The sequence below is a fragment of the Balaenoptera acutorostrata genome, chromosome 2, assembly GCF_949987535.1.
Source record: "Balaenoptera acutorostrata chromosome 2, mBalAcu1.1, whole genome shotgun sequence".
In the NCBI taxonomy this organism is placed as follows: domain Eukaryota; kingdom Metazoa; phylum Chordata; class Mammalia; order Artiodactyla; family Balaenopteridae; genus Balaenoptera; species Balaenoptera acutorostrata.
Window position 1 is genome coordinate 50,068,467 of NC_080065.1, and position 10,729 is coordinate 50,079,195.

Consider the following 10,729-nt stretch of genomic DNA (forward strand, 5'->3'; position numbering starts at 1 on the left):
TATTAAGTATTTAATATATGTGTGGAACTTAAATTCAGACAGGATCCTGGGATTCTTGCTTACCAGAAGTTCCTATGGATCAGGAGAACTTGGTTCTATTTTAAGGCTGGCTACAAACTACGTACAAACTCAATAAACTCACTAGTTTTTTTCTCATCTGTAAAATCGCAATAAAATACCATCACTTCATAACATGATTTAGGACCATTCATCCAATCAATAAATATTTATTACTTTGTGCTAGGCTCTTGGGAGAAAACAAATGAGACTAGATCCCTGTCCTTATGGAACTTCTAAATTTTATGATCAGGAAGATAAAATTATTAATATTAACACTAATATTTATTTAGATATAAATGTAAGCTATGAAAAGTATATCCAATAGCATAAACATGGGCCATGAGTCTTTTGCAGGCTTCCAGGGGACATTCAGTGCAGACTTTCCCTGTGACCTAAGCCATATGGCAACATCATAGGCAGCAATACCAGTAGTATGTGCGTAGATGCCTTGCTCCACACTCAAGAGGTAGGGAAGAACCCTAGGATTTCCATGAAACCTAGAAGGAGTTCCTTCCTAAGGAATACCCAGTTTTTCTGCCAGACACTCTCTTCACACATGGAGGCCTGTGTCAAGAGGTGCTGTGGGTGGGAGAAGGCAACCTCCATGTCATTAGAACCTGAGCATGCACATTTTGAAATGAATTTCCACACGGATGTTCCTAGATCCACAGCATGCCAAGCAAGGAGCACATGGAAGCTTCATCCCTGGAGGGGAAGCCAGCATTAATTGGCAGAGGAAATTTCCTCTTAAAGGTGGGGGTAAATGTTCAAGGATGAGTCATCCCTCAACTGTGAACCTGTTCTCTCCTCTCAGGGCATAAGGGTGGTGCCCTAGTCTGATAGGATTGGTGGCCTTATAAGAAGTGGAAGAGAGCGTTCTTTCTCTCTCTGCCTGTGCACTCACGGAGGAAGGCCACGTGAGCACATAGCGAGAAGGCGGGTGTCTGCGAGCCAGGGAGAGTTTCCTCACCAGAAGCTGACCACGCTGGCACCCTGCTCTTAGCCTTCCAGCCTCCAGAACTGTGAGAGAATAAAAGTCTGTCATTTGTTATCCATCAGTGGTGTTTTATTATGGCAGCCCGAGCAGACTAAGACAGTTCAGGTAGCGATAAGTGCTCAGAAGTAAAACCAAGCAGAGGAAAGGGACAGAGAGAGATGATGAAGCGGCAATCAGGGAGGCCCTCTGAGGAGGGGACTTTGAGCAGAGAGCTGAATGAAGCTAAGATTCATTCAAAGGCAGCCCCTCGCCTCAGGTTTAAGAATGGTAACAATCAGGATATGACAGGACTCGTCTTTAGAAGCAAATGAGACTGCCCCATCAGAATGTTTTGGGGAAATATACTGTTCTCTTGCAGGGAGGAGAGGTGTGTAACTGATAATTGCCTTGCTGTGTAAGCTTGGACAAGCCCAGTTCCCTGGACTGTGAAATGTGGATAATAATAATCTTTACCTCATTGGGTTATTGGGAGGTTTAAATGAGTTAATAAATCTAAGGCATATGGCCCAAAGCCTGACACATATTCAGTGCTCAATAAACACTAGCTATTATATAACTACCATTACTACTACTATCTCTACTATTAAAACAACAACAGCTACTACTATTATTATTATTGGAAAGCCATAAACCGAATATTAGAAAAGAAATTTCAGAATTGGTACCTTTCAATTAAATCTTCTCTGAGCACCCTAGCCCTGACCATCTCTGGGAAATTACTTATGCTTGTCTGTCCCTCCCACCCCCCAGCTCCACGAGAGGAAAAAAACCAGTGATGAAGCCCATGTGTTATAAACTGGAAAGTCCTTTGCATGATTTTAAAACCATCAGTGACAAAGGCTTTCTCCTGATGGAACAAATTATTTCTGCTTACAGACACCAGAACACACCTGGGAGCCTGTTGGCTGTCTCATTCCTTATGGGTCAGGGTGCAGATGAAACATCCTTTCTAGAACCAAAAACTGTTAGCAAGATGAAGACACTTCTTCAAGTGCCCCTGAGGAAGAGTGAGAAAAACAGATGGAAAACAAGAAAAGAGAAGACAAGAAAGAGAGAAGCAGAAGTGAAGGAGAACTGAAAAGACAGAGGTGAATATGGGGAGACGAACTCTGTTGTTAACACAAGCAATCAAATGGAACTGGAGAGAGGGATTTGGTGGGCAGGCATCATCCGCTTGGAGCCATACTTGTCTCGTATTGGTAGATATTTAAAGAAATTACTTCTGTGCAAAGGTAGAGTGCATTAAAATGAGTAAATAATATTGAAAATGTTTTCACCTAGGTTTTTCTTTGATGGGGACATTTTTTATAATTACATAAAGTGAAGTGAAATTGTTTTGAAACTGTCAGACCGTAAGTTTCCTAAGGACAGCGGCTGTGCATGTTGTTTCCTCTTGAGCACTTTTTCCTTCTCAATGTCTGGTAAAACTGGGTGCAAGTGTGGTCAGTAGGTATCTCTCTGACAGTGTTCAGGCAGCTATTTCCTCATTCTCTTCCAAAGGACTCCAAATCCGCTAGTTTTCCATAGGCTTCTGCTTTATTTCTCTCATTCTTCTAGACAATTACTGTATTTTTAATATGTTGTCATTGGAATTTTATATACTGCAATGCTGCTTGTCAAACAGGCCTGTTACTCATAAATACTGACTTTATTCTTACATTATCAGAGTTGTTCTCCTTGATTTTTATATAGTCATCCCTTGGTATCTGTAGGGAATTGGTTCCAGGGTCCTCGAGGATACCAAAATCTGTGGATGCTCAAATCCCTTATATAAAATGTCACAGTACTTGTTTATAACCTACAACAAATCGTCCTGTATATTTTAACTCATCTCTAGATTACTTATGATACCTAATACAATGCAAATGCTATGTATATAGGTGTAAATACAATGCAAATGCTATATAAATAGTTGCCTGTGTGCAGCAAATTCAAGTTTCGCTTTTTGGAAATTTCTGGATTTTTTTTTCGAATATTTCCAATCCAAGGTTGGTTGAATCTGTGAATATGGAACCCTAGGATATGGAGGACCAACTATGCTATTCTGTGGAAACCAGGTAGTCTACACATCATTTTATTTTGCTTTTTGGGGGAAAATCTGGCACCAGGAATGACTAAACAAAATCTTTCTTACTAATATGATTACACTGTGAGTCAAATGAAAACCTGAGGGGGGAAAAGATTTTTTCAAGTGAGGTGCTTTAGCAAGAATATCTGGACAGTCGTTTGCTTTCCCCTCAATAGCTATGAAATTAGGGTGGGAATGGAGGTGGTAAAAAAGAAATAGGAATTAGACAGTTTCAAGGCAAATGCTTTCAAATTAAAATTGCAATAGAATGTGTTGATTTCTGTTTGAGGCCATTTTCCTAGAGGCAACAGTGGTGTTTTGAAATGCCCATTGGATTTATAATCGAAGAGATGTGTTTATTTTCTGCTACTGCCACATGCTGGTGGTTTTACCTTCAATACTTATTTGACCTTGAACAGTCCCTTGACATGTCAGAATGGCAATGTCCCTGTATGGAGAATGAAAACAAGAATGTCTGCATCCCGTAAGGGATGGTAAGGGTAAGGATGCTATGGACAGTTGCTTTGCAAAAAATCATCCAATATTTAAATATCTTTTCCAGTGTTTCTATTTCATGCTCTTGCCTTTTCCCACTTTCTGAAATCTCCAGTACAATGGCACTGTTTCTTAGGTCATGTATCCTTGGCCCTCTGCCTACTTCTGTCATTTATTATCTACCTGTTCATTTATGCAAGTGGTTATTAAGGGCCGCTCTGCCAGGTACATGGATAAATACTCTCCACAGTGTATCCCCAAATGATGACAAGTTATCTCAGACAAGGATAATGTTTTCTGAACTTCAGAAACCTCATCTCACATTTTCTTTTCATTTCTGTCCTATTGACGTTTAGAGAAAGGAAACTGTCTGGGTGCAGTGTTGAAGGAATCAGATGGAGCTTGTTACAGGCAATCTCGGTTTCTAAGTAGGAAGTTACATTAAATCCTCCCACCCCACTTTCAGATGGGTCTCTTGTGTTTCCTGAAGAGTAATCATGTGACCAACTAGCAATCAAGGGTGTCAGTGAAAAATTCTTTCCTTCCTTTGACAAGAACATGCAGAAAAAGTCTTAATGGGACACTGTAGTTCTTTTGTAAAAAAGAGAAAGAAAGAAAGAAAAATCATTCTTACGGGTTTCTTCCTCCTGGCCCAGCAGTACTCACCTCCAATATATATCTATATCTTATTTAAGGTATTAAATTAACATTGAAATATTAAGTTAAAGTTTGTGTTTAATGTCTCAATGAGAGATAACTACTCTTATAATTTGGTTAGGGCTTATGGTAATATATAAAATATGTCAAGAACATCTAAGCCACCATTCACCAGTATTAAATATAATTTTTAGCAAATGTAAATTAGTCTTTGGCTAAAATACAAAATTAAACAGGAAAATGACATGATTAACTCTCATATCCTACTAAATCAGATAGTGATGCTTAAAAAGACAATAGTATTTCAAACCAAACATAGCTTCCTTATTTAACTGTTAAAATTTTCTCACTTTTAAACTGATATCTATTTACACACTTGCATATAATAAGTATTATATATTTCATTTATCAAATTTATGGATTATGTCATTAAATTCCTTTATGTTATTACTTAATTTTCAGGGATCTGTACAATTTTGAAGAAGTAAACTGAAATATGCCAATATGATTATGTATTTTAAATAAAGTTTTCTTACATTTCTGATAAGTTTTTAAAAATAGTTTTAATTGCTATATTGTTTAGTACATACACATTTCAGGTAATTTTAAGTTCATCAGTTGTATCCATGGATGTGCAGGTAAATATTTAACAACTGGAGGAGGGGTGATGGAGGCCTTGATGTGTGTCATTTGCCAATTTCCATGGTGTAAATAATCGCACCAAGGCCAATTTCAATGTGATGTTATAAAACATGGACTTGAGAATAAATGTTAACAATCAGCTCTCATGAGCTGGTACCAGCCAACTCCTCAATGCCAAGGATTTTATCTTCTTATCATATAAGTTCTTTCTTTATCCTGTTGATGTTTAAACTTTACATTCCACCTTATCTAATATTAATATTGTTACTCCTGCATTGTTTTGGTTCACATTTGCTTTATATGTCTTTGCCTATTTATTTTCAATCTACATAAATACATTTTAACTATGTTTCCCATAAATTATTTATAACAATTGATGTGTGTATGTGTTTTGTAGTGAGAGGTTTACGCACTTGCTTGCTTGTTTGTTAATCCAATCTGATACTGAGTGGGAGAAATTGGTCCATTCATAAATAGTATAATATTCTCTTACTTTATTTTTATTATTTATATGTTATTAGAAAGGGCATATATTACTAAACTTTATATTAAAAAATTAGAGATAGGGAAACACAGTTTTGTGAAGGTTCAAGTAAATGCAGACAACTCTCTCTATTGAAACAAACATTTTTATGATCTTGATGAGCAGAACTATTGCATTTTATTTTCTAATTTTCTTTTGTATATTCATTATACAAATGATAGAGAGATAGATAGATAGGCTCACTTTGTATTGAGGGTAATAATCTTGTATTAGAATTTGTTAGATTTCATTTCATTTGTATTTTATACCACCTCTCCTCCCCCCACCCTTTTTAAACTAATGTGGTATCTTAGATGTTTTTTAAAAAACTGCGAGTAGAATAGAGGGGAAAGGAGTAGACTGCGAATAAAATGCTTAGTTTTACCATATTTAATAACTGAACCAATGTTATATTTAAAATGTTGTTGTTAAACAGATTGACCTGTTGCCACACCTATTCAAAGACACTTCCCCCAAATAAGGTATTTTACAAGGACCACTAAAGCTATAGCTGACCTGGCTGTGAGTAGAATCCAATTTGTGCACACATGTGCTTTCAGCTTCTACTACAGGGCTGAGACTATGCAGGCCCTGGATGAATGTTTGCCAGTTGGCCACTTGGCAGTTGCAAGTATCACAGTCAAGGACTAATAATTGTCTCAGACTACGGTCTTCTCCTGGTGGCATCATGATCCCAAAGTGGCTGTTCAGCAGTGGGGATGGAAAATGCTTTCCTCACCTGGCGAATGACTACTAAAATCCTGGCTCATCTAATTATCATTTTTCCTAATGGCCTTGTCACCTAAAAGAGGTGTGCCTGGGGTTTGCAGAATGGGCAACCATCCTTACAAATCAGTGTTTTTAACAAAGCATGCTTGCTTTTCTTTAGCACCAAAGCTGCTGTGTCCTCCACTCGTTTCAAGACTAGCTAAAGCTTCATCAGAGTTGTACTGCTCTATGTGGCATCACTTCTGGACTCAGACCCCAGAGGGTCTTGGAACTTTCAAAAAGAGTTTCATCTCTCAGCAAAGACTAATGAAATCAAACTCATGTCTCTCTCGCCCCTAGTTTAAAGCCTTCCTGTATAATTCTCTCATTTGGAGACTCCAGGTGATAAAGCAGTTTCACCCACTTTAATGATTTTCTGCTTATAATGCTTCCTTTTTTTCCATTCTTTGAAAAACATTAACAATGATGCTTTTAGAGTATCTCCGATGCTTGCAAAAAGCAAGAATGGAGGGAAGGACAGAAGCTTGTCCAGCAAAGCTTTAGCCTAGAGAGGAGCTGGCCGGTTTGAAGGTTCCTCATTTTCCCCAGAGGCCCCTTTGGAAAGCCTTAAGCAGGCTCTTGAACTCCTGTCCACTATTCAACACTAGAACTTTCTGAACACACTTTTCTGACTGTACATCATAATCCTGTTATTTATTTTTACTCCAGGAAAGATTAACATCAGCAACTTTTGGGTAAAAGTTTATGGAATCAAATTGGACTTGGATGAAAGGATGTTTCGGTAAGAAGCTGATAATACAGAAAAATATCAGTATCTAGTCCTTTAGTCACAAGCTGCTGAAACATAAATTAAGGTGATGGCTTAAAGAAGCATAAGCTGCCTCCTAAATTTACATCTTTTACCTTGATTTCTCCACCAAACTCCAAACTTACACCGACAACTCCTAACTTAACTTTGTAGTAGGAATCTCAGTCTTAACATGGGCAAAACAAAATACCTATCCCGCAATCTGTTCTTGTCTTCATTTCCTCATCTCAGTAAGCGGCACCACCACCTACAGCTCACACCATAAAGAGGAGTAACCGCTCATCCATCTCCATCCTTTTCCTTCCATATCCAAACCATCAGCAAGATTCTGAAAGTTGGAAGGTGAAAGTGTTTTGAGTATCAGCTCACTTCTATGTCACCCCCTGCTATTCCCAATCCAAGCCACCAGTATCTTTTGCCAGCACTACCGAAATGGTCTCTGGTGTCTGTGCCTCCCTTCTTGTCTGTCTGCATTTGATTCTCTGTAAAGCAGATACAGAGGTCTTTCTACAAATGTAAATCAGTTCCTGCCATTCTGCTAGGAACTCTTCTGTGCTTTTCCACTGCACTTTGAATAAATCCCATCTCATTTCCAGGTCTGCAAGTCCTTAAGGAACTGGCTTCTGCCTATTTTTCTGACCTCATCTTATACCATTCTCCTCTGGCTCAATACTGTTTAACCCCACTGGACTTCTGATTTCGTTGAGGATGACAAGCCATTCCTTGGGATCTTTGCCATTTCTCTATCTAGAATGCTGTTCTTCCCGTAGAAATTCACCTGGCTAGCTCCAGCATATTATCCACATGTCAGCAAAAATTGTTTTTCAGAAAAGCCTTCCTTGGCAGATTCATTTAACATGGTCTCTGCCACTCTCCGTCACACTGCCCAGTTTTATTTTCTTTATAGCACGTAGCACTATGAGAAATCGTCTTGTTCATTTATTTGTGAACGAGTTTATATTTTGACTCCTCTCTCTCAAGGGCATCACTGTCCAACAGGAAGGCAAGCCACCTACGTGCCTGTAAATTTCTTAGTAACCACAATATAAAAGCAAAATAAACAGAATTCATTTTGATGGTATACTTTAACTCAATACAACTAAGATATTATTTCAATACGTAATCAATATTAAACATATTAATGAGATATTTTACTTTCTTTCCTTTTATACAAAAATCTTTGAAATTCAGTGTGAACATTACTCTTCTGGCCCATCTCCACTGGGACAAACCACATGTCAAGTGCTCAATAGTCACATGTGGTTGATGGTGGCTGTATGGGAGAGTTCAGCTCTAGAGCATAAGCTCCATGTGAATAGGGACCTTGCCTGTCTTGTTCACTGCTGCCTTCCTTGTGTTTATAGAAAGAACTGTGCCCGACACATAGTAGGTACTCAAGAAATATTTTGTGAGTGAGTGAATAGTTCAAAGAATTCTGAGATTTCTGTGGAATTCCTGAGTAAAGGTTGAATGCCTATCTTTATAAAAAAATTGTATTGGAGTATGGTTGATTTACAGTGTTGTGTTAATTTCAGGTGTACAGCAAAGTGATTCAGTTATACATATACATATCTTCATTCTTTTTCAGATTCTTTTCCCATATCGGTTATTACAGAATATTGAGTAGCGTTCCCTGTGCTTTACAGTAGGTCCTGTTGGGTATCTATTTTATATATAGTAGTGTGTGTATGTTAATCCCAAGCTCTTAATTTATTCCCCCTCTACAGTTCCCCTTTGATAACCATAAGTTTGTTTTCGAAACCTGTGAGTCTGTTTCTGTTTTGTAAATAAGTTCATTTATATCGGATATTTTTCTTTCTCTGTCTGACTTACTTCACTTACTGTTTATAACCTCTAGGTCTATCCATGTTGCTGCAAATGGCATTATTTATTTCATTCTTTTTTATGGCTGAGTAATATTCCATTGTATATACATACCACGGTTGAATACCTATCTTTACATACAATTTCAAGGGCTTAAAATGATTGAAGTAAACCAATTAGTTATCTTGAGTGAGAAAAACTATTGCTTTCATAATATAAGTATGGATTTGGGGGAAAGACCCCTGGTCTTTTTGTGTTCCCCACGATCTCCATGATATTGTTCAGCTCCCCTCAGCACCTACTAAATCCTTACATGAAATACCTTCTCTCTGTTCATCTCACTAGAAAATTCTACTCATTCCTCACATCCTAACTCAAATTCTCACTTCTATGGGAAGTGGGTCTCCTCCAGGCATCCTTGGACACAACTTACACTTTGGATGGTCCTCTATCATAGCATTAAACCTACTCTTAAGGTAGAGGTGACCTATTTCTTCATCTCAGTTTCTGTGAGGAGACTCTTGATCCCACTCCTGGGTTGGTAACAGTATTAGAGTAACACTTTAGACCTCTCCACAGGAAGACAATTAATTTACCTGACTGACAAGATGGAAAAAGTCTGACATACACTGGTCATGTGCGTCAATGGTTGCAGTTGATGGTCTCAGCTGTCCTGAACTCAGAGGGAAAGGGGTGTAACTGGCTCCTCAGAGACCTCCCAGTGATGCATTGGTCAGAAAATAGTAAATATACAAAGGCATCAGATAAGGATCAAAGTATCATCTTTATTGTTGGTAAACGTGGGTTGGACATTATGAGTAAAGGATTAAGATCAGGTCTGGGTTGATCCAGGACTGCCTGGGAGAATCATCTCAGAGTCTGCCTTCTCATGGTGCTCTTTGTCAGAAACGACAGAGTGAAGATAGACGTGGAAGACTGTGTCCCCCTTGTCACCTGGGCAGGGGAGCTATGGAGTGGCATGGATACCTGGGCTTCTGGAACTAGAACAGTTCTCCAAGGTTAGATGGAAACAGAGGACACAGCTTCTCTGTGTTAAAGTGACCCCGTGCACCTAGCTCTTGTCCATGGCAGCCATCCACACTCCATGAGAGCAAAAGAAGCTGTGTACTGGGTAGGTGTTCGGCCACCTGATGACATGAAGCTGCTGTACCTGATGTATCTCTTGTCTTGCATCCTTCTATTATGCTAAGCAAATACAGTAGTAGGTTGAAGTTTATTTTGTCTTGTGAGTTTGACAATGTGACTCTATACCAACCCCTGTATCAGGGCAGAATCAGGCTTTCTAATACTCCCTCTCAAGTCTCAGTCCTGAGACACAGCAGCTGAAGGAGGATGCTTGCAGAGGACATGGACTCATTTCTTATGTAATAAATTGATGCTTCCCTCTCACCCATCTGAGAGCCAGGAGAGTGAGGACAAAGAAAACAAGGCCACCTGTGCGGAGGGCTTGGTCCATTCGGAGGGGTGGTGATGAGCGTGAGAAACGAGAACAAAGCAAACAAGATCACTCTCATGACCCATGGCTTCTAATGCACAAGCACAACTTAAACCAAGAGGAATCCTTGAACCAATGAATTTTTCCTTCACCGGTCTGATAAATCAATCTTTTCCCCATGGATAGGAGTGACTCAGGAGTGGAGGCAATTTCTATTACAAATTTAAAAGAAAGAGAACTAAAAACATGGGCCTACTAAGATTTTGTAAGCATGTCTCTCTCTCCAGGAGATGCCTCTCTCCATAAAGTCTAGGCATTTGTTCATCTACATGTCCCTAGCGATTAGCCGAGGGCCAAGACTTAAGGAATAAAAATTTCGATGAATAAATGAATTAAAAATGAATGACTAATCAATCTTTGACCCCCAATATTTACAGTATACAAATTTTTTTTAAGTTTTAGACTTTACC